Here is a 21713-nt window from a genome sequence, read left to right on the forward strand (position 1 = left end):
CTTATTTCCTCCTGCAGGCTGAACTCCATCCACAGCGCAAAGAAGTTCATGTCCAAGGTGCTGGCCTGCTGTGCGGGATCTTTCAATTGTTCAAAGAAGTCCCCCTGTACTGGCAACTCCAGTTGGAGGCATGTTGACTTGAATCGATATCTGCACAACATAATCAAAGTGTTAAATCAAAGAAGCAGGCAAATAGGTATCCACAAGCGGAATCAATCGTATACGAACATGATCCTGCGTGTGTCCCTGTCACCATCAGAAAATGCATATAGCACACGACCAGGCAAAACAGTAATGTCGTAAGATGCGATCGACAATGAAGGCCCCTCTGGTGATAAGAGCTCTATGGGTGTCTCCGCAACAATGTATTCTGCAGCAGCATCCTCCTGATCTGTGGCGTCTATCGACTGTGCATGGTGCAATGACTGTGTCCGAGCTGGGCCCCCAACATCTGTGCTTGCAGTCCTCCACTGTTGGCAGTGCAGAAAAGTAAGTCAACTGCAGAAAAATCAATGGAAACCAGCAAAGTCAACTGCAGAAAAACTGAAGAACAGAGATACACTTACATATCTATCGAATCCTACGGCAATGCGAGCACGGATCCTCTTTATGTGATCATCCTTCTTTGCATCGTATCTTTTCATCTGTTCTACCACGTACACGTCCACCCATTGCTCCGGACCTCCCATCCTCTGAGAATCTGGCAACTCACTATATATCCTCCATCCTTTGACCATTGAATCAGTCTCATGCTTTTTTCTATTTTTCTGCCACTTGAATTCCACATCCTCGAATCTCTGGCGGCTACGATGCTCCTCGTACTCCGTGTGGGTGCCGTATACACGTGCATCAGTAGGCCCTATTCTACCTCCAGCAGGGATTGCAATGTTCAGGCCATGCGCAGCTTTTAAATGTTCATCCATGGCTGAGCGTCGATAGTAGAAGTGTGTGCGCTTGCTGCAGAACTGGTCACAAGTGCACCGGCGAGCCAATCGACCATTCTTGTCAAAGACAATCTCGAAGGCTCGGACGATACCATCATCCGTGGGGTGCACAGGCCCAGGGCGTGCTCTAGGACCACCTCGGTCAATGCCATGTGTGTCTGCACTTGTCGTCGTTTCGCCTGGCAAAGCATCAAATGGCACAACAACAATGTTCAGAATTCAATCTGACTTGATGACAGCATTCATACACAATATTTTCTGACGCTAGTTTCTGATCTGCAGACAGGAACAACAAGAAATCCATAGTATACGTTTTTAAAATCATCCCAAATGGGCATGCAATGTACTCACTTGGTGCCAACCCCGAACCGGCCAACGAGTCAGCAGCAGGGACTTGATGTTCTTCATCACGAATGTCATCGGCAGACCTGGCAGCGGCTTGATCTTCCTCATCTACAAGATCAGCCGAAGGCCTGTCAAGGACAGGATCCTCTTCTTGGGCAAGATTGTCTGCAGGCTCTTCCGTACCTGCATCGCGGTTAACTGTTGTTTAGGCAATGCAATTAAACCTCGGTGCAAAAATAAATTGAAACCACTTACATGCGAAAAATAAAAACTTACAAGTGAACTCCCTTGAAAGCATCCGATTGATGTGAACAAATGGCAGTTGTTTCTTGGTTGGAGATTGTTGCGCCTTTGCTTGCTTTCTGGGAGCCGGCGGCACCACAAATTTGCACACAGGAACAAACTTGCCAGAGCGGAGCTTCCTTGGTGAGGGCACGTGGGGTGTCTCAGGAGATGGCGATGCCACATGCATGGCTGGCTGAGGGGAGAGTGGTGATGGCACGTGCATGGCTTGTTCCCCTTGCGATCAGAGCTTCCTTGGCAATGGCACTTGGGGTGTTTCGGGGGATGGTGATGCTGCATGCATGGCTGGTTGAGGAGATGGTGATGCCACGTGCATGGCTTCTTGCCCTTGCGATCGGAGCTTCCTTGGCGAGGGGACTTGGGGTACGTCGGGAGATGGTGAGGCCACATGCATGGCTTGCTTGGGAGATGGTGATTGCTGCCCTTGCGATCGAAGCTTCCTTGGCGAGGGGACTTGGGGTACGTCGGGAGATGGTAAGGCCACATGCATGGCTTGCTTAGGAGATGGTGATTGCTGCCCTTGTGATCGGAGCTTCATTGGTGAGCGTGCTTGGGGTGTCTGGGGGGGTGCTGATGCCACGTGCATGGCTTGCTGCCCTTGTGATCTGGGTCTTTTGCCCGGCTTCATTCTATTGGAGCCAGCAAACACACGTTTAATTTGAAACATGCCCTTGGACGAACTCCACAACACACCTGGACACAAAAGCCCTAAACCATGCTGTGCAGCTACGCTATCGACTACGGGCATGGATGACATACCCTGCAATTACTGCAATTAAGTGGAATTCTTTATTCTATGCCAGGTGCAACACAGACCGCAAAGCTGTAGAGGAACTCACCTGAGCAAATTCTCGTCTCGCAGGCCATCGATACTGAGGGTCGACACTCCTTGCTCCAGAGTTTGCACGCACCACCCTTCTGCTACTACTCCATCGTCAATGTCCATGATATAGGAGAATTCGTGCTTGCACCGCCTCTAATCCCAGGACTAAAGCTTTTCCAAGCAGAGAGAGCTGACCCTTACAAGTACCATAGCCCCGTGAGCCTGCACATATTGGCCGAAAGAGTTCCAGACAGATAATTGTTTCTCAGGCCTTTGCACCACCAAGATAGAGATATTTAGCCATCCGATATATTGTTGGAGGGCATCCACCTAACTAATCATGCTCTTCATCAACTTACAAATACTGTAAAACCTCGCTCCAATAAATTAACGTGGGTATTTCTCCAGATAGCCGGTTTTGGGCCAAATCCCTCCAAAAAACAGCTGGGATAAGACTGAATTCATATTCTAAACGCCCAGTGATAAGATCACCCTCGTATTCTAAACGCCTGAGAAAGTAACTCACAGTATCTTCAGATTGGGAAGTTGTGATAAGGTCGAAGGGATAGGACCCGCGATCATGTTATTTTTCAAGACCCTGTTCAGAGAGAACAAGATGAACGTAAGAAAGAATGAGCCAATGAACACTGTAGTTATGCAGATATAATCACGGGGCTCAAAGATGCTCAAGCTGTTTCAGCTTGGAAATGGACAAGGTTATCTCGCCAGAAAGAGAGATCCATGCAAGTAGATCACAACCATGAAAATCCAGAACCTGTAAGCGAAAGCCATGAGAATGGCTAGCTTTTTTGCCACATGCAAAGCTTGCGGCACCGAATGTGCCCAGGGCCGGGCACCCTAGGATCCGGGCACTTCCGAGACCGGGCACGCCCGGGGCCGGGCACCCCAGGATCCGGACACTTTCGAGGCCAGGCACGCTTGGGGCCGGGCACTTCCAAAGCCGCCGGGCACATTCAGAGCAGGGCACGTGCGGAGCCGGGCACTTGGGCGACAAGACAAATATCCGTTCGAATTTCACAGTCAACGTGATCGACGGCCCAGATGATCGGATGTGATGGGGGCAAAAAAGGGGCCGTCGATCACCACTCTCCCCTCCTTAAAGACCCCCCCTTACCATAGACACAAGGCCCCCCCTCCCCCCGCCCCGCCTTGTGTCTATGGTAAGGGGGGGTCTTAAGGAGGGGAGAGTGGTGATCGACGGCCCCCTGCCCTTGAGTGTAAGGCCTATAGCAATCATCTTCATCAGCATTTGCTAGTCATTGCTGGTCTGAGAGTGGGGGCTACTATCTTGACAGGAGTTGTCCTGGTATAGAGAGAGAGAGAGAGAGAGAGAGAGAGAGAGAGAGAGAGAGAGAGAGAGGACAACCTAAGACTTGTTAAGTGTATCCTTAATCCTAAGAGTCAACAAATGGTGAAGAAGATATGAGTGGTTATTGAGGGGTTCCACATCTGCAAGTGATGCTATCCCTAAGAGGTGTGTTTCCATCATTATCTTGAGTAATGGTATGTGTGGAAATGTGATCGGAGAATACATCTCATCAAAACAATTTGGTTGTGTTCCATCCTTCAGAGCTCGATCAATGTGACTAGTTAGCATGTGATATAGTGTATCCAAGGGGTTAGGTCTTCCAAGCAAACTTGAGATTGACTTGACCTTAGATTGATAATGGGGGAGGGGCTAAGGAACTACTGGAGGAGCTATTTGAGTTGATAGTAGCCACAAGAAATCATGAGGTGTAGAGATTATGTGCAAGGAGACTAGTACATTTACTCTTTTCTTTCTTGAGATAATTTTTAGATCCTATTTTCGAAAAGAGACTAGCAGGAATCATATAAGGATAGAGGCACATGTAGGTTATGGGGATAGCAGCTGAGGAAGATTTACAAGACAAAGGAACTTGGTGAGGAAGGAGAAAAAGAGAAGTAGTTGTAGAGCAAGGTGTGATAGTGGCGACAAGATCTAGGGAAAAATGGATGAGATCATGGCTCTGATTCATGTCTTCCAAGACTTTGAGGTAGTAGATAGGAAAAGGTAAGCATGGATGTAAAGCCTCATCATTATGGGGGGCCTATTCTTGCATTGATATATAAAAGCAAGGGAGGAAGATGATCTTCATACATGGTATGGGGGATATTAAGAAAGAGGATAAAGGCAAAAATAGTTGATGGTGGTATGAAAGTGTGTTTGAGGTAGTTGGAAAACATTGATAGGTTGGCATAGGTAAGTGTCTTCAAAGCTAGACACACATACATGAGGGATTTTAAGTTGTTATGGGCCTCCTAGGGGGGCTGGGGTAGGCAATGGGAGGGATTTAAGTAGTTATGGGCAATGGATCTAGATTAAAATGTGATTCATGCCACATCATCATTTTCAAGTAGTGGGCATTGTCCAACTAGTTGATGACCATAGACATGTCAGTTTGGCTCAATCGTTGGCATACTAGTTTTTATACTTAGAGTGAAATTGGTGGTAGTCTTGTTGATCAATTTGGTGCAAAGATTTATCTCATGGATTTTGTGAGTTAGTACAAAAAAATGTCGCATTTTTTTAGAGTAGAACATTTTGAATTCCAAATATAAACAATAGGACATAAAACTTTAAGGAGAGAGGTTCATGGATGGGGGAAGGAAAGAGGAAGAATGCTTGTAGCTAGCATAGCCAAATTTCAAAATCAAAGGCGTCATGCACATCCTTGCCCTTCTTAGATTTGTCTTATAGAATCATGAACCTAGTACATATAAGGATGTTTGTGTCAACTTCCACTCAATAAGGAAGGAAAGAATGCTAGGCATAAAAGCTAAGCTAGTTTACTAAGGATTTTGCTCAAGAGGATGGTACATATTACGGAGAAACTTATAATTTTGTAGCCAAAATGAGCTCATTGTTTCTCCTTTTGGCTACTTTATGCAAATAGCAGTTATAGCAAATAGATTCTAATAATGCCTTTCTCAATGTGCAGCTTGAGAAAGAGATCTACTTGAAGAAACTAGAGGGGACTATCTTATTGTAAATAAAGAGCATTTGGTATCCAAATTGAAAATGAGCTCATTAGGAATGGAGCAAGCTCCATACTCAAGGTTTTCCAAGAGAGTAATACTAGCCACACTCTCAACTATAAGTTTAAAGGGAATGGTATTGTGCTAGTTATACTTTATGTGAGGATGATATAATTTTGGTAGAAACTAACAATGATTTGGTGGAGGATGTCAAATCCAAAATCTCCCATGAGTTCAAAAGAAATACCTTGGATTTGCATTATATGTTTGGAATTGAAACTAGTAGGATGAAGTCATGTAACATATTCATTTGTCAGCAACATATCTTCAATCCATTCCTCTTAAAGACTTGGTACTGCTAGCTGCAAGGTTGTTTCTACATTGATGGAATCAACCCCCAAACTCACCAAGGATAAAAATAGTGTTTCTTGTAATGCTACAATATAAGGGTAACTTATTGGTTCTCTCTTTTATTTGACTATTAAGGATTGACATTTGTTTTGCGATCAATCCCCAAACTCACCAAGGATAAAAAGAGTGTTTCTTGTAATGCTACGATATAAAGGTAATTGATTGGTTATCTCTTTTATTTGACTATTATAAGTATTGATATTTGTTTTGTGATCAATACACTTGCTTAGTTTATGAGGATTCTTAAAATGTCTCATTAGTGATAGTTGCAAACTATAAACAACATTTGAAAGGTCACTCGTCATTGGTGTATCTCACATGTATGAGATAATTTGAATCTATGTGGACTTAATGACTAATTAAGAAAATTATTTGGTTCATAAAAAGAGCATTAATGATAATAATTTTTACCTTGGTAGTGGAGCCATTTCTTGGTGCTCCAAGAGACAATACATAGTCAAACTCTCTAAATGAGAAATGAAATATAATGGCTTAACTACATCAAATTGTGAAGCTATACAGTTAAAGAGGTGCTTGCTAGAATTGGGTTTTTGTGGGCGCTTCAAATCCACTCCTTTCTCAATGGCCTAAGGAATAAAACACATTTAGTCTCTCATTATAAATATTGAATACAAAGCCTTTGCAAGAACTTGGTTTTTATGGAATTTTAGGTCATGTTCATATATTGCACAATAATATATTAGCTGAATCTTTAGCAAAGATTAGGCTATTTAAGTCAACTAACACTTTATCAAGAAGAAAGTTCATTGCGGTGATATAGTATTGCATCATGGAATACAAGTGAGGATGTTAAATTAGAAATACATTACTGACAACCGGAACCGCAATTGGATTGACAGTGATGCCTTCGTCCAAAGCTTCATTGCTGGTTGTAGGATTGCCATCCGTATGTGACATTCTTTGCTTGGAGGCAATCATCCACAAGTAGACTCAAGAGATTAAGAAGGCAGAATAGATTCGAGATGGGAGAGCATAAGAGAACATGGCTAAGTCGAGGATCGAGATAGAGAGAATTGAGATAACTCTCTCCCTTGCAGCCTCTCGGGGTGACTATTCTCTCTTTCTCTCTCTCTCTCTCTTTCTCTCTTCTCTCTCTCTCTCTCTCTCTCTCTCTCTCTCTCTCTCTCTCTCTCTCTCTCTCTCTCTCTCTCTCTCTCTCTCTCTCTCTCTCTCTCTCTCTCTCTCTCTCTCTCTCTCTCTCTCTCTCTCTCTCTCAATCTCTTGGAGAGGCATCATTCTCTCTACCTCTCTCTCGCAGCCTCTTGGGGTCTCCTTATGTTTCCTTGTGCCTCCCCATGCCTCATATTTATAATGAATTAGAGAAGAGGGCATGAGGCTGAGAAGATAAGAGTCCTTTGTGGAGGGACTCTTGTGAAACTCATTGATCTGATGATTAACTCATAAATCTGATGGTTCCATTAGCTCCAAAAGGGGGGTAAAACCCCAACACACTTGATTAGAAAGCTTTCATATCACTCCTTCTTTCTCTCCCTGTTCGAAGTGTTGTCTACTGCCTGGTACTACCTGCAGACTGCGATTGCGGTGTGCACGATTTTGTCAATCACTCTCTTTATCTTTTTTCTTTTTATAAAATCTCCAAAACTAACTAAAACATCACTTGTCTTTTCTTTTAAATGACATCTAGTTCTATCTCTTTAGGATAATATCTAAAATATGCTAGTTTTTCCCAAAATCTAATATTTTTGGACCATCCATACTATACATATTAACAATAGTGATTAATATGGCTCATAACTCTCGTTCACGTTGTAACTTCTGTGAAGGGTGGCTATGGTCCTTGTTAATCCAAGGAAAATATTCTATTTAGGACTCTCAATTTTTCTAAATAAAGTATTTTTAATTAAATAAAAATTATTTGTTATTAATGTTAGTTATTTTTTACCTTAGTTAGTCTTTACTTAGTAGCCTTACTAACTTAAATTTAATTGACTAACTAACTTTCGAACTAACCAACTAACTTTTAATTGCATGGAAATATTACATTTGTGGTCACATATGATTGTTCATTGCACATTAGTGCTTATCAATGGGAGGTAAGTCCGTTACTTTGATAATGGTGCTTCTAAGCACATTACATCAGGTTGAGGGTTGTTTGTTTGGATACAAGATGCATCCAAGGAGGGCTTTATTGTTTGTAGCATTGATAATGCATCATACATCATCAAAGGTACATGGAAAGTTCCAATAGTTGCAACCAGTGGTATGCAAGTGATGTTGAGATATGTCTTGTATGTATCAAGCACTAAGAAGAATCTCCTACCATTTTTGGCAATTTCACATTCTAGCTTTATGCATTGTACATTTGACTTCATCGGTTGGATATTTATAAGAAGAGTGCATCTAAGAATGCCATGGTAATTGATGCCTCAATGATGATCAGTGACATTCAATCGTGGCATATGGAGCTCACAACCAAGATATGATACACTGATAAATTAGAAGCTAACACTCCATACTCCATGTTAGGTGCATAGGTGCACCTCCATTATAAAATTTCAATCCCCCATTAAATCCTTGTGGTACCCTCGTATATCCCAAATGTGCCCCATTTGGTCTTGGTTGGTAACTTGGATATCCTCCACTTAGATGTGAGCCATGATTATTCCCATCATTGTATAGAGAGTTCTCGGGTAGTCCGTTATATATAGCTTGGAAGATAAACCCACCACCAATATATCCTAGATACTCTAAAGGAAATTGCTCCACAACAGTAGGCTGTATGTAAGAAAATTGTTTAGGAGTAGAGGCTTGTTGAAGAACTCACTATTACGATACTTAAGGGAGAGATGGAAATGGTTGATGAGATATCGATTGTTGAGGGGGTTGCCAAAAGTAGGACCTTATCCAAATATGGGGACTTAAGGGTTATGAGGATTCTATCCATTGGGTGCACATCAAGTAATTTGGAAAATTTTGCCACCCTCTCATTCTTCATAATAGATGGGAGTAGTGCTAGGGCATCCTTCAATTGTGCTCTGATCACTTTGTCCTCATCCTATATTGCTATGAAATTGGATGAAAAAAAATCAATTATTTACACATTACTTTGCACATTGTTTGATCATTCCCCTTCCTCAAGTTGAGGAGGAATATCAGTTCTTGATGCCCATCTAGGCTCCCATAACTAGGTAGTTTTTGAATGTCTACCATGTTGAAATGTTGCCGCTAAAGTCTCAAATGCCCACCCAAAGAAACTATGAGCTCGCCTCCTTGACAAAGTTGGTGATGTTGTAGGCAATTGTTCTCTATTATTATATTACTACTAAATAGAAACTATTTAAATCCCTTCTCTCACAAAGGACAATGCACTTTGGTCCCATCTCCTACTCTTGTCAATCAAGTCCCTTCTCTCACAAGGGAAGGGACTGGACAACCAAGATCTTGTGGACAACCGAGATAGACCCAAGCTAGAGAAAAACAATAGGACAATAAGAGAAAAGAGATAGCTCTTGTATGCCACCGAAGATTATGCTATCACTATCAACATAGCCTACATGTACAATTATCCCCTTCTCGAATACATGCATGCCCTTGTCTCACTCATCCTTAGTGCTCTTCTAGCTTTGCTCTTGGTTGATTTGCCATGAAAGGCCACGCGTATTTTCATAGTAACTTGCAATTCCCAATAAACACACATCTATTTGCCAATGAGAAATTGCAATTTTACAAGAAAAGGTAAAAAAGAAATACATATGTTTCTCAAAACCTCACCATGTACTCCTTGATTGATTATTAATTACATTGTTTTCAATGGAATGTGACTGGGAACCAACCCACCAAGCCATGCCATTATACATTGCCCATATTGGTTGCTCATTTAAAAACCAGTTCTAAATCCAAACCTATGAGAATGTGTGAGTACCCCGCCCAAAGGATTCACAAATTGATGGTGAATCTAAGCTTGGTGCAAACAAGTTCTAACTTTTTGCAAGTTACAGTTCATAGGCAGTAGGTCACTTTTCTTCAACACAATATTATTGACCTTTAGCTTCCAATATCCTTGCTTGCATGATAAGGATCACCCACAAATTATGTTGTAGTTTGAGATATAGTTTCAAATTCCTTGTCAAGAAACACAAAGAAAAAGAAGTATACATTATAGTAATATTGATGTGGGGTTACACAACAAATACTCAATCCCCCCCCCCCCATAAAATTACATGGGGTCCCTATGTGATAGTCACAATCTCCTCCTTTCACTTTAATAAATTAATTGGGGGTCTACACAACAGTCATCAAGACACCCTCCTTTTGACTAAATTGATATTGGGGGTCTACACACTAATCGAGATCCTGCTCCTAACCCTCTTAAGGGCTGTTTAATAAAATTTTGGACATCTTTGACTTTTCTAAAATCCCCCCTTCAAATATCAATAACTTTCAAAATACTTATTATCTCGATTTAATCTCAGATGAAGTTCCCACACATGAGAAACCCTATGCCAAGCTTGCATTTCCAGCCAAACATCAAATTTGACATTGAAAATTGGTCTCAAAATCTTACAAAAATTTAAAGGTCCCATGCTATGCACCCACACATCAAAAATGAATTTCCATCCAATTTTTTAAAATGTCAAGCCTCAATTTTAAAAACCTGGAGCCCTAGAAAACCCATAAATTTGGTGTTTGACCTCCGAAATAAATTTTGATCGTGAAACCATTTTACACACCATCTCACATATTTTCCTATGCATCTTGACCCTATTTATACATGTATAGGGTTAGGCTTTAGCAAGCTTGTCCATGTGCACACATTCACACATTTTGCACGTAGAGCATTTTGATACTAAAAAAAACACAAGGTGATGACACCAAGAAGTCTCTCTTGATTTTGGACTACTTTCATCAAACAAGTTGATGTGTTCTAAAAATGTGTGTCTATGATGGGAGCACATGTTATTGTCCTCTAAGCATAGTCATAGGGAATGGCCATTTTTGGGTCCCATGTCCCCCTTCCATGTCCCCATTTGCTATCCCCATCCTTGTTTCATGTGACTACATAGCATAGGAGTGACTATACACTCACAAGGAATAGCAATTTATGGTTAGCCTACACCCCCAATTTCCCTCCAAAGGAGTATGGGTTTTTTCTTCTCATTGTGTGATTTTTTCTAACTAAAGATCCCCCTTGTATCTACATTTTTTCAACCCCCAAGAGGATTACTCAACTTGGCTTTCTCATCATTGGGAAGAGGGAATGCTATCATCTTTATATGAATACCCTTAATACCTATAATCTATAATGTTATGATTACCGGCCTCCCAAAAATTCAATACAATAACCTTGTAAATAAATAAAACCTTGTGCCTTTTTGTACTGTGCATAGGTGTGCAGTCATAGTGTGTATAGCAAATATAGGACGACATAGGCACGTGTGTCTTTATCCCCAACAATCTCCCACTTAAAGGGGAATGTGCCTTAGTAAGAAGACAATAAGAAAAAAGTGACAAAGTACAAATGTACATAAAGTATAACAAGATGAGGAATAGACATCATCTTATTGTATGCCCATCATCCTCCTAAGGAAGGCAAAATATTCCATGAAGAGACTTGTAATGAGTATATCTATAGGATTCTCATTAGCCAAGATTTTGACAAGCTCAACATACTTATCTTCTAGTATATTCCTGATGAAGTGATAGTGCACCTTAATGTGTTTTGTCTTCACATGGAAGATTGGATTCTTGGCCAACTAAATAGCACTCATACAATCCGAATGCAATGTTGAAGTAACAAGTAATACCTAGGTCAAACAACCTAACCATAGGGCATTCTTACAAGCCTATGTAGGCTACAACATACTCCACCTCAATAGTAGATAAGGCCGTGCATTTTTGCACGTCATCTAAGAAATACAACTCTAAACCACATATTCAAGAATTTGGAAATTTTTATAAATTTTAAAAAATCCCAATGTGATTTATATTTGGACACATGGTCAAATGTTATCCCCTTACTTGAAGGTGAAATTTTCCCTAGATACTATATAAGAGATCCCCCCAAGTCCCACCTCAAATATGGGGTTAAGATTTAGACACTTAGTTGAATCTTTACTCCTTATTTGAAAGTGGAACTTGGGAGATTCCCACACTCTCTATATGGTATTCACTAGTAAAAGTGGACATACTTGTGAGGTGCCTCCTCCAACAGACACTAGAGGAGTCCTCCTAGTAGTCTACTAAAATTCATACCCATGCACATCACCATCCTGTCTCCCCATGGGAAACCTTGGACTTAATTGAACATGGAAACCTCAGTTCTACTTCACAGGTGAAGCCTGCACAAGTCACCCCTAACAGCAATCTAACACCCACCTAAGAAAGACCACTTTGTAATCAATCAAAGGCAAGAGTGAGATTAACACTGCACTTGGTTCAAAGAGAGTGAGAGATGGGGGAGAGTGTAACTCGATCCCCCTAACCATAAGGTAAAATCTCAACTCCGGCTCCTTAAAACGGTGTTAAACCTGGTAACTAATCCTACCCATATTGGGAGGGTCACGATTTAATAAGCTCTATCTAATGTTGTAAAGTTACATGACTTATCGGGTCCACCCAGCCATAGGCATTCAATCGTCAGACATACATGGACTGCTTGAAGGAAAAGTCTCTTTCTGTACTTAAGCATTTCAATTTTCCACAAGCACACAACCATTTTCTTGATGGGATTTGCTTTGTTTTCTAATTAGCAAAGCATACTACCATGTTGTTTGGACATATAAAATCAACTTCCTTTTATTACTCTGTTAAACTAGGTTCATTAAACTCAATCTTTAGCACATAATAAACAATTCAAAAATCAAATATTTTATTTCATCATTACTACACAGAGTGGTAGAAAACTGTCTTTTTGCAAAAAGACAATGTCTAGCCTAGGATTGGACCTTCCAGTCCCTCGGGATTCGACTCTATGTGATCACACTCCATCTGTGATCAACAGGGAATTTACTAGCTCAGAGCCCCTCTAAGCTTCCCTGAGCCAAGAGCCATCCTACATAACAGGGACCCTTATCACTCAGTCCTTTGCCCTCTCAGATGCTCGAGTGATCAAATATAAAAAACACCTATCTCGCTCAGGAGTATAGGACCCCCACCCGCAGGTGAGTTTTTCCAAAAACACCTACCTCCCTCAGGAGCTTATGACCCCCACCTGCATGTGAGTTTTTTGAGGCTCCGCAGATTGTTTAGGGAGCATTGGGTTGGGGACCCCAATGTCCAAAATCACCACAATCCACAACTTGTTCGACTGTGCAAGCCCGGTAAGAGCCATAACTCATCATTCATAAATCCAAAAGTAGTCATAACCGTTAAATATTTTTAACACGGTTATCAATGTATGTGATGCATAGAATCTATCCCCTTCATCAATTTCCATGTTCCTTCCTAAAAAGAATTTGATAATACTAATATGCTTTTACAAGTTTAAGTAAGTTCTAACTAATCGTGATCTTTTTCTTATATACTAACCATATTATCTCCTTTTGGCCATCCATCGTGATTACGATTTATGGCCGCAGCCTCTGATTGTTGTGAAATAGCCCGTCCTTCGAGCTGAATGGATTAGGGGTTAACTTCCGCTTGCGTTTCAACAACGATTACTTCCTCACCTTGGGAAGCTCTCTGAGCGTGACCTCGCTTACCATCTTGACATCTCTTGCGAGCCATGGACGAAGCTTGAAGGATTTGAGCAGTACTTCTGCATAGGTGTGGAGAGAGATAGAAAGATTTGACTGATTGCAATAGAGCTTCGTCGCATCAACAACATAGAGACTTCTACACCAGATCATTGTGTGTTGTCTGTGTGTACCCTTGACATGACACTCTACCCCTACTTGTATAGTAATCGGAGTTGTTTTTGTAGCACGAAGATAAAAATTGATGAAGATATGGGTAAGCATTGCGCATCTTGTCGTTAGGCGAGCGTCACTTGAAGGCTCACGACCAAGGCATAAACCTTGGCATCTTCGCATACATGGCCATGGGCTACGAAGGCTTCGTTGGCACCGTTGGTTGCGCGTGAGAAGCTCCCACTAGCTTGTAGGAAAATCTTCTCGGGAGGTCATCCATCCCAATAGTGTCATCACCTAAGTACACTTAACTGCCAAGTGACTATCCACTAGGCTAGTTCTTTTTATTGTTTTATACTACAAACATAGTTTTAATAAGCTAGTCTTGGGAGGGTTTTACAAGTCTTTTTTCCATGAATTGACAAATAATACCTCATTAATATTTACAATTATCTTCATAATTAGAGCCAATTTCATAATTAGAGCTAGTTTTTAAAAATGTATAATATAAATCCTTTTTTAAAAAAATGTATACACGCATTGTTTATTAAAATAAACTAAGTAATGAGGACATTACATTCTTCCCTCCTTAGAGAAATTGAGATGTCCTGATCTCGAGAGAAATTGGGGGTATTCTTTCATAAGGGTTGCCTCATAGATCCAAGTGGCATCGTCTTTAGGATAATCCTGCCATTGTACTAGGTGTTGTCTTAGTATTTGGCTTCTTAGAGGTTTCTCCCTTGTATCTAGAGTCTTCTAGGGTTGCATTTCTAGAATTCCTTGGGCACACATGATTATTTGTTCATTATTAAGCACATGATCGAGGTTTGGTACATAAGGTTTCAGTAGGCTTATATGAAATACATTGTGAATCTTGTGATGGGGTGGAAATTTACACTTGTAGGCTTGCCTTCCCATTACTTTGATTACTTCTTATGGTCCACAATACCTTGGACTAAGCTTTTTGTATTTCCCTAAGGATAATGAGCTCTTTTCGGGGCTTACCCTTAGAAACACCATGTCACATTTCTTGAATGTTCTTATGGATCTTTCAAGATCTGCATAGGACTTTTTTAAATCTTGAGCAGCTTGAATCTCATGTTGGATCAATTGGATTTGTTTGTCCATCTCTTCAACCATAGCCTTAGAAGCCTCTACCTTGAAAGTGGGATCTAAGAAGTTTAGAGGTGTACGACATTCTTGCACATACAAGGCTTGAAATCGCGACATCTTGATTGTTTGTTGAAAGGCAGTGTTATAAGCAAACTCCACAAAAGGTAAATGTTCAATCCACCATTTTGGTTATTTGCCACAATAAGACCTTAGAATATCTTCAATGGTCTGGTTCACCCTCTCAGTTTGGCCATCAGCTTGAGGATGATAAGCAATACTAAAGCATAGTTGCATTCCAATTACTTGGAATAGGCAAGTCCAAAACTTAGAGGCAAACCTGGAATTGATTATACTCTTTGGCAATCCATGTAACCTAAATACTTCTTTGGTAAAGACTCAAGAAATGTCAGATGAGTTATAAGTTGTTTTGACTAGGATCAAGTGTGCAACTTTTGTCAATCTATCAAGTACTACCATGATGGAGTCATATCCACTAGTAGTAGTAGGTAATCCAACAACAAAGTCCATACTTATTGACTCCCATTTCATTACTAGAATGTCTAAGGGTTGTAACTTTCCAGGCATCCTGATCCTTTCTACCTTGACTCTTTGACAAGTCAAGTATTGAGTTACATACTTTAATACATCCCTTTTCAATCCTGGCTAGTGATAGCCCTTACGAACTGTGTCGAGTGTCTTGGCATACCTTGGATGTCCTGCAATGGGGCTGTCATGTGCTTCCCATAAGATCTTGGCCTTCACTTCTGGTCCTTTTGGGACACAAAAGTGATCATGGTAATATAGACAACCATTGCTAGCACGATAATCCTTAATCTTAGACCTTTCTTTGTTCTATAGAGTTTTCTCCTTGAAGTACCTTAGTCATGAGTCCTTCATATTCCTTATCCTAAGAAATAACTTGGCGTACAAGTTCAAGTATAGGGTTATCAGGTATGGATACGGTTCTTAAGCTTTGAACTTTTGCAACGTTATTAAGAAAGGCTTTTCGGTGTAAGGTATCTGCAACAACATTGTCCTTCCCTGGATGATATTCGATTTTAAAATCAAACTCTTGCAGTATCTCTATCCATATTCTTTGCCTCATGTTTAGGTCAGCTTGGGTGAAGATCTACTTAAGACTTTTATGATCTGTCACTAAAGTGAATTCCCTTTCCAATAGATAGTTTCAAGGCATGGATTATTGCAAGTAACTCAAGGTCATAAGTGGCATAGTTGGATTCATAGGGTTTCAATTTTCTAGAAGTATAGGCTACTGGTCTTTCTTCTTGTACTAGCACCCCACCAATTGCAAGTCCACTTGCATAAGTGATGATCACCTCAAATGGTTGACTAAAGTTAAGGAGTTTTAATACAGGTTCAATGGTTACAACTTGTTTAAGCTTATCAAATATTTCTTGATGCTCAATGGTCCAAATGATTATTGTATTTTTCTTCAAAATATTTGTCAAGGGTGCATCAATGATGGAATAATCCTTGATGAAGATTCAGTACCATCCTGTCAGTCCCAAAATTCCTCGAATTTCTTTTATTATCTTAGGTATTGGCCATTCTAGGATATCTTTTACTTTGGCAGGGTCTATAGAGATTCCATTAGCAGAAACAATGTATCCAAGATATTCAATCATGTTCGTGAGGAATACACATTTACTCATCTTGGCATAGTGTTGATTTTCATGGAGTGTTACTAGGGCGATCTTTAAGTGACCTTCATGTTCCTCTATTGATTTGGAATATACTAGTATATCGTCAAAGAATACTAGCACAAAATCATCTTGATATGGTCGAAAGATGTCGTAGCCGTGGCATTAGTCAATCTGAATGGCATGACCAAAAATTCATAATGACCATACCTAGTTCTAAAGGTAGTTTCTCCTTCCAAGTCTTGAAATATTATTTCCTCTTTATTTCATAGAATATGGGCTTTGTTCTTCCTGAGCCAATCCATTCCTAGAATGCAATTGTAGCATCTTAGTGGTAGGATTCAAATTTCTGCTTTAGTTATATGGCTGTCTAACTCAAATTGAAGTTTCCCTATAGTTTTAGTGGAGGCAATTTCCTTCCCACTAGCCAATTCTACTATCGTTTTCCTTGTCCCCCTGGATTCTAGATGCAATCTTTTAACTATCTTGGGTGCAAGAAAGGTATGTGTGCTACCACAATCAATTAAGTTTATAAATGACATACCCTTGTAAGTAGCTGGAGATTGAATTACTGAACATTGGTGGTCCAGAGAGTCAATGTGATCTGAGTAATTAGTATTAGTGCAAGTTGCATGGATTAACAAAAAATACTAGACTTTTAGATCATTTTAGCCTTATTTTGATATTATTTATTGTAAAAAATTTTGAAAAAGTTAAAAAAGCTTCTAGATTAGGATGGCATGCAAAAAGCAAGTTGCTTTTTCAGCCAGTTATGGGATTTTCATAAAAAAGGATAGATTGACAAAATTGAGCGCGTTGCGATTGTTGTAAACAGCTTGAAAACTGCACTTTGAATTGAAAGAAGAATGAGTGATCTAGGGGATCCACGATCAGATGTCTTGGGGTTTTACCCCCCTTTGGGAGCCAACGGAGCCATTAGATTTAGGTTTCAAGCAGCAGAGAATGAGCTGTAATTTGGATGCATGTTTTGTTCTACGAAGAAGCTCCAGGAGATCTAATGCATTGAGATTGCTTCTGAGTAGTGCAAAGATTCCATGTTCTTTCAATGAATATTGAATCAGTTCATTGTGCTTTTTCTTTGTTGTGTTTACCTCTTGTCTATTCTCTTTCTTCTCTTCCATCTCCTATCTCTACTTCCTTCTACCTCTAATCCCCGGTGGATTTGACCTTTCGACAAAAACCCCTTTGACACCGCTCCCTCAGCCTCTTATGGTTAGGAAAATTTTCCCTTAGGTGTTCAATCCTTTCGCATTAGTAGCATTGACTAATTCCTATCCCATTTGGTCCTTGGGTGATTGCATTAGCTCAACCATTCCCTCTGGCATTGGCCATGTTGACACCACGGTTTGGGTAGCCCCTTCCATAGTTGTTTATTGGACGGTTCCTTTGGCCATTTTGAGAAATTTCCTTGGCCATAGGTTTTTCTCGCATAAGAGCATCTTCAAGAGTCGTTGTTCTCATTGATTCAAGGTGAGTGTCCAAGGGTGGATTCAATCCTTGGCAGAACCTTGCAATATGTTAAGACGCTGTCATTGGGGTGCATATTTGCGTAGACTCATAAACTTAGAATAGTATCCTTCCAAGGTTAGGCTTAGTTACTGTAAGTTATAGAATTCATTCATCTTGATTGATTCAAAAGATGGGGGAAGATAACATCCTTTCACAGCTTCTTTGATCTCCTTCCAAGTTCGGGAAGCTTCTATTACCCCTTTATCTTGGCAACACTGTCTCCAACAAAGCTTAGCTTTGCAGTAAGATGAAGACAAGCAGGCATGGACTGATTTGCAATAGTAGTTTCAGCAACTAGAAAATAGTCGTCCAAAGCCTCAATCCAAGCTTATGCATCTTGCTCCACCTTGGGTCCTTCACCACTAAACCTAGGTGGTGGTGTCTGCTTGAGAAGAAACTTCTTCTCTTGGAGTCCCTTGTATGTTTCATCAATTCGCGCTAGTTGGCGATTCTGATTATCTTAGTAACTTCTTTGTTACAAAACAAGGTGGTTTGGCCTTCATTTCTAGGAAATGATAAGTTTTTGGGAGACTGGGATACTCTGGAAGCTTATAACTTTTTTTTCATTTACACTCCCACTAAGGGTGATCCTATTGAGAGAAATAACCTTTGTATATTGGATATACACCCATTTATTTCTCATTACAATTTTCCCATCTATATATTTTGCCTTATCATTTCAAAGAGTATCGTACTTATAAAGTCATATCAATTTGAGGTCTTTGAGCCATTTCAACAACTTGAGATGGACTTTCACATCTTCATACAGAGTTGAGTCTAAGTAAAAGTAAGGGTCGTCTCGCATCCCCTGATTTGGGCTCCAGTTGTAGCCCCTTCGTAAGCTTAAACAACTCCATAAACGAGTCTTCTCTAAGATAACCATTATGCTTTCTCTTAATTCCAACATGTTTGACTAGCAAGCAGTGGAGTACATGATCTCAAAAATCACTCATAAAGCGTACTTCATCATTAACTTGTCAAAGCAGCTCAATTATCATCATAAGCTCATAACTCACACTAGTAACGAGACTTTATATTTATGAAAAGTATTTACAGAGATGTATTGATCATACTATGATCTACAAATACATCATCTCATGGATCCTTTCCTCATGAAAAGTATCAGGGTCTATATTCTCATATCTTGGGGGATTCTCATGTACATATGGCAAACAACATAATGTGGTGGCTCTTGGGGGTAACTAAAACATCTCGTACCAAAATAAGGCCTTCTTGGTACTACAACAACTCTGTCAAGTGGTACTATTTGTAGCACTTTTCGATATGCCCACAAGGTTTCGGGTATAGGCTCATTCCCAATGTCTAGTAACCATTCAACAAAGGCATTGAACAAAAGGTATATCTTAACTATCCTTAGTTGTTCAGCCCATCGAATTCTCCATAGTTCATAATGAAGAAGGATGTTATGCCCACAACATATCTCCATGTGTGATCTTTTCCTTGGCAAAAAATCTCTCATGTACCATGAGTTATGATTAGGTTGAAATACAATTGGAGGAATAAAGATCATTTCCACTATCTCAAATATAGCCTCGCAATATGAGAATTCATTTGACCCTAAGGCTACTTGATACATGATGGTAAAAATATACTACAAACGTGTAGCTTCATCATCACTAAGTTCATATGGGTACAATGTGTATGCTATTGTTAGTCCAAGATAACCAACAATAGTTTTCTTCAAACAAGTGTGGTTATTTTATTAATTCATTTTATACATTGACTACTTATCTTTACACTAAAAGCTCTTTTGAAACCTAGGCTCTGATACCACGTGTGAGGTGCCTCCTCCAATAGAATCGAAGGAGTCCTCTTATTAGTCGATTGAAATTCATATCCATGCACATCACTATCCCGTCTCCCCATGGTAAACCATGGACTTACTTGACAATGGGAATCTCAATTCTATTTCATAGGGGAAGCATGGACAAGTCACCTCTAATGGAAATCTAACATCCACCTAAGAAAGACCACTTTGTAATCAATCAAAGGCAGGAGTGAGGCTAACACTACACTTGATTCAAAGAGAGTGAGAGATGGGGGACAGTGTAAAAGAGTAAAATCTCAACTCCGGCCCCCTAAAACAGTGTTAAACCTGATAACTAATCCTACCAATATCGGGAGGGTCATGATTAAATCAACTCTATCTAGTGTTGGAAAGTTACCCGACTTATCAGGTCCACCCAGCCATAGGCATCCAATCATTAGGATCAAAGCCTCCCACTTTTCTTGATGGGGTTTGCTTAGTTTTCTAATTAGCAAAGTATACTACCACACTGTTTGGACATATAAAATCAGCTTCCTTTTATTACTTTGTTAAATTAGGTTTGTTAAACTCAATATTTAGCACATAACAAATAATTTAGAAATTAGATACTTTATTTCACCATCACTCCATAAAGTGGTACAAAACTGTCTCTCTGCAGAAAGACACCGTCCAGTCTAGGATAGGACCTTCCAGTCCCTCGAGACTGGACTGTATGTGATCACACTCTGCCGTCCTCAATCAATAGGGAATTTACTAGCTCAGAGCCCCTCTAAGCTTCCATGAGCCTCAAGAGTTGTCCTACATAACAGGGCCACTTATCACTCAGCCTTTTGTCCTCTCAGGTGCTCAAGTGATCAAATATCAAGAACACCTATCTCCTTCATCAGGAGTATAGGGCCCCCCACCCGCAGGTGAGTTTTTCCAAAAACGCCTACCTCCCTCTGGAGCATAGGACCCCCACCCATAGGTGAGTTTTTCCATACTCTATAGAGTGTTTAGGGAGCATTGGGTTGGGAACCCCAACGTCCCAAACCACCATAATCCACAACTTGTCCGACTGTGCAAGCCCGGAATCATAAGAGCCATAACTCATCATTCACAAATCCAAAAGCAATCATAACCATAAAACATTTTTAACACAGTTGTCAATGTATGTGATGCATAGAATCTATCCCCTTCATCAATTTGTGTGTTCCTTCTAAAAAGCATTTGATAATACTAACATGCTTTTACAAGTTTAGGTAAGTTCCAACTAATCGCGATCCTTTTCTTATGTACTAACCTAATTATCTCTATTCGGCCATCCATCAGGCCATCCATCATGATTACAATTTATGGCCACAACCTCGGTTTGTTGCGGAATAACCCATCTTTTGGGTCGAATGGATTTGGGGTTAACTTTTGCTTGCATTTTAGCAGAAGTTATTACTTCCTCACATTGGGGAGCTCTCTGAGCATGACCTCGCTCAGCATCTCAATGTCTCTTGGGAGCCATGGAAGAAGCTTGATGGATTCGAGCAACGCTTCCATGTAGGTGTGGAGTGAGATAGAGAGATTCAACTGATTGCAGCAGAGCTTCGTTGCATCAATAGTAGAGAGACTTTTGCACTTAATCATTGTGTGTTGTTTGTGTGTAGCCTTGATGTGACGCTCTACCCCTACTTATATAGTAATTGGGGGGTAAAGAGAGGATGCATGCTTTTTAGCGTTTTTGATGACGTCATTGATGATAAAGAGAGAATGCTTTCTTTTAGTGTTTTTGACGGCGTCATTGATGAAGTCAAGAAGAGAGCTCCATTTTTGTAGCACGAAGATAAAAAATGATGAATATATGGGTGAGCATGACGCGTCTCATCATCGGGCGAACATCACTCCAAGGCTCACAATCAAGGTGGCGACCAAGGGATAGACCTTGGCAACTTGGCCTTGGCATACTTGGCAATGGGC

This window comes from Lygodium microphyllum, chromosome 17 (genome assembly GCF_053477565.2).
Source record: "Lygodium microphyllum isolate KBCC chromosome 17, Lygodium_microphyllum_v1.1.10, whole genome shotgun sequence".
NCBI classification, from domain to species: Eukaryota; Viridiplantae; Streptophyta; class Polypodiopsida; order Schizaeales; family Lygodiaceae; genus Lygodium; species Lygodium microphyllum.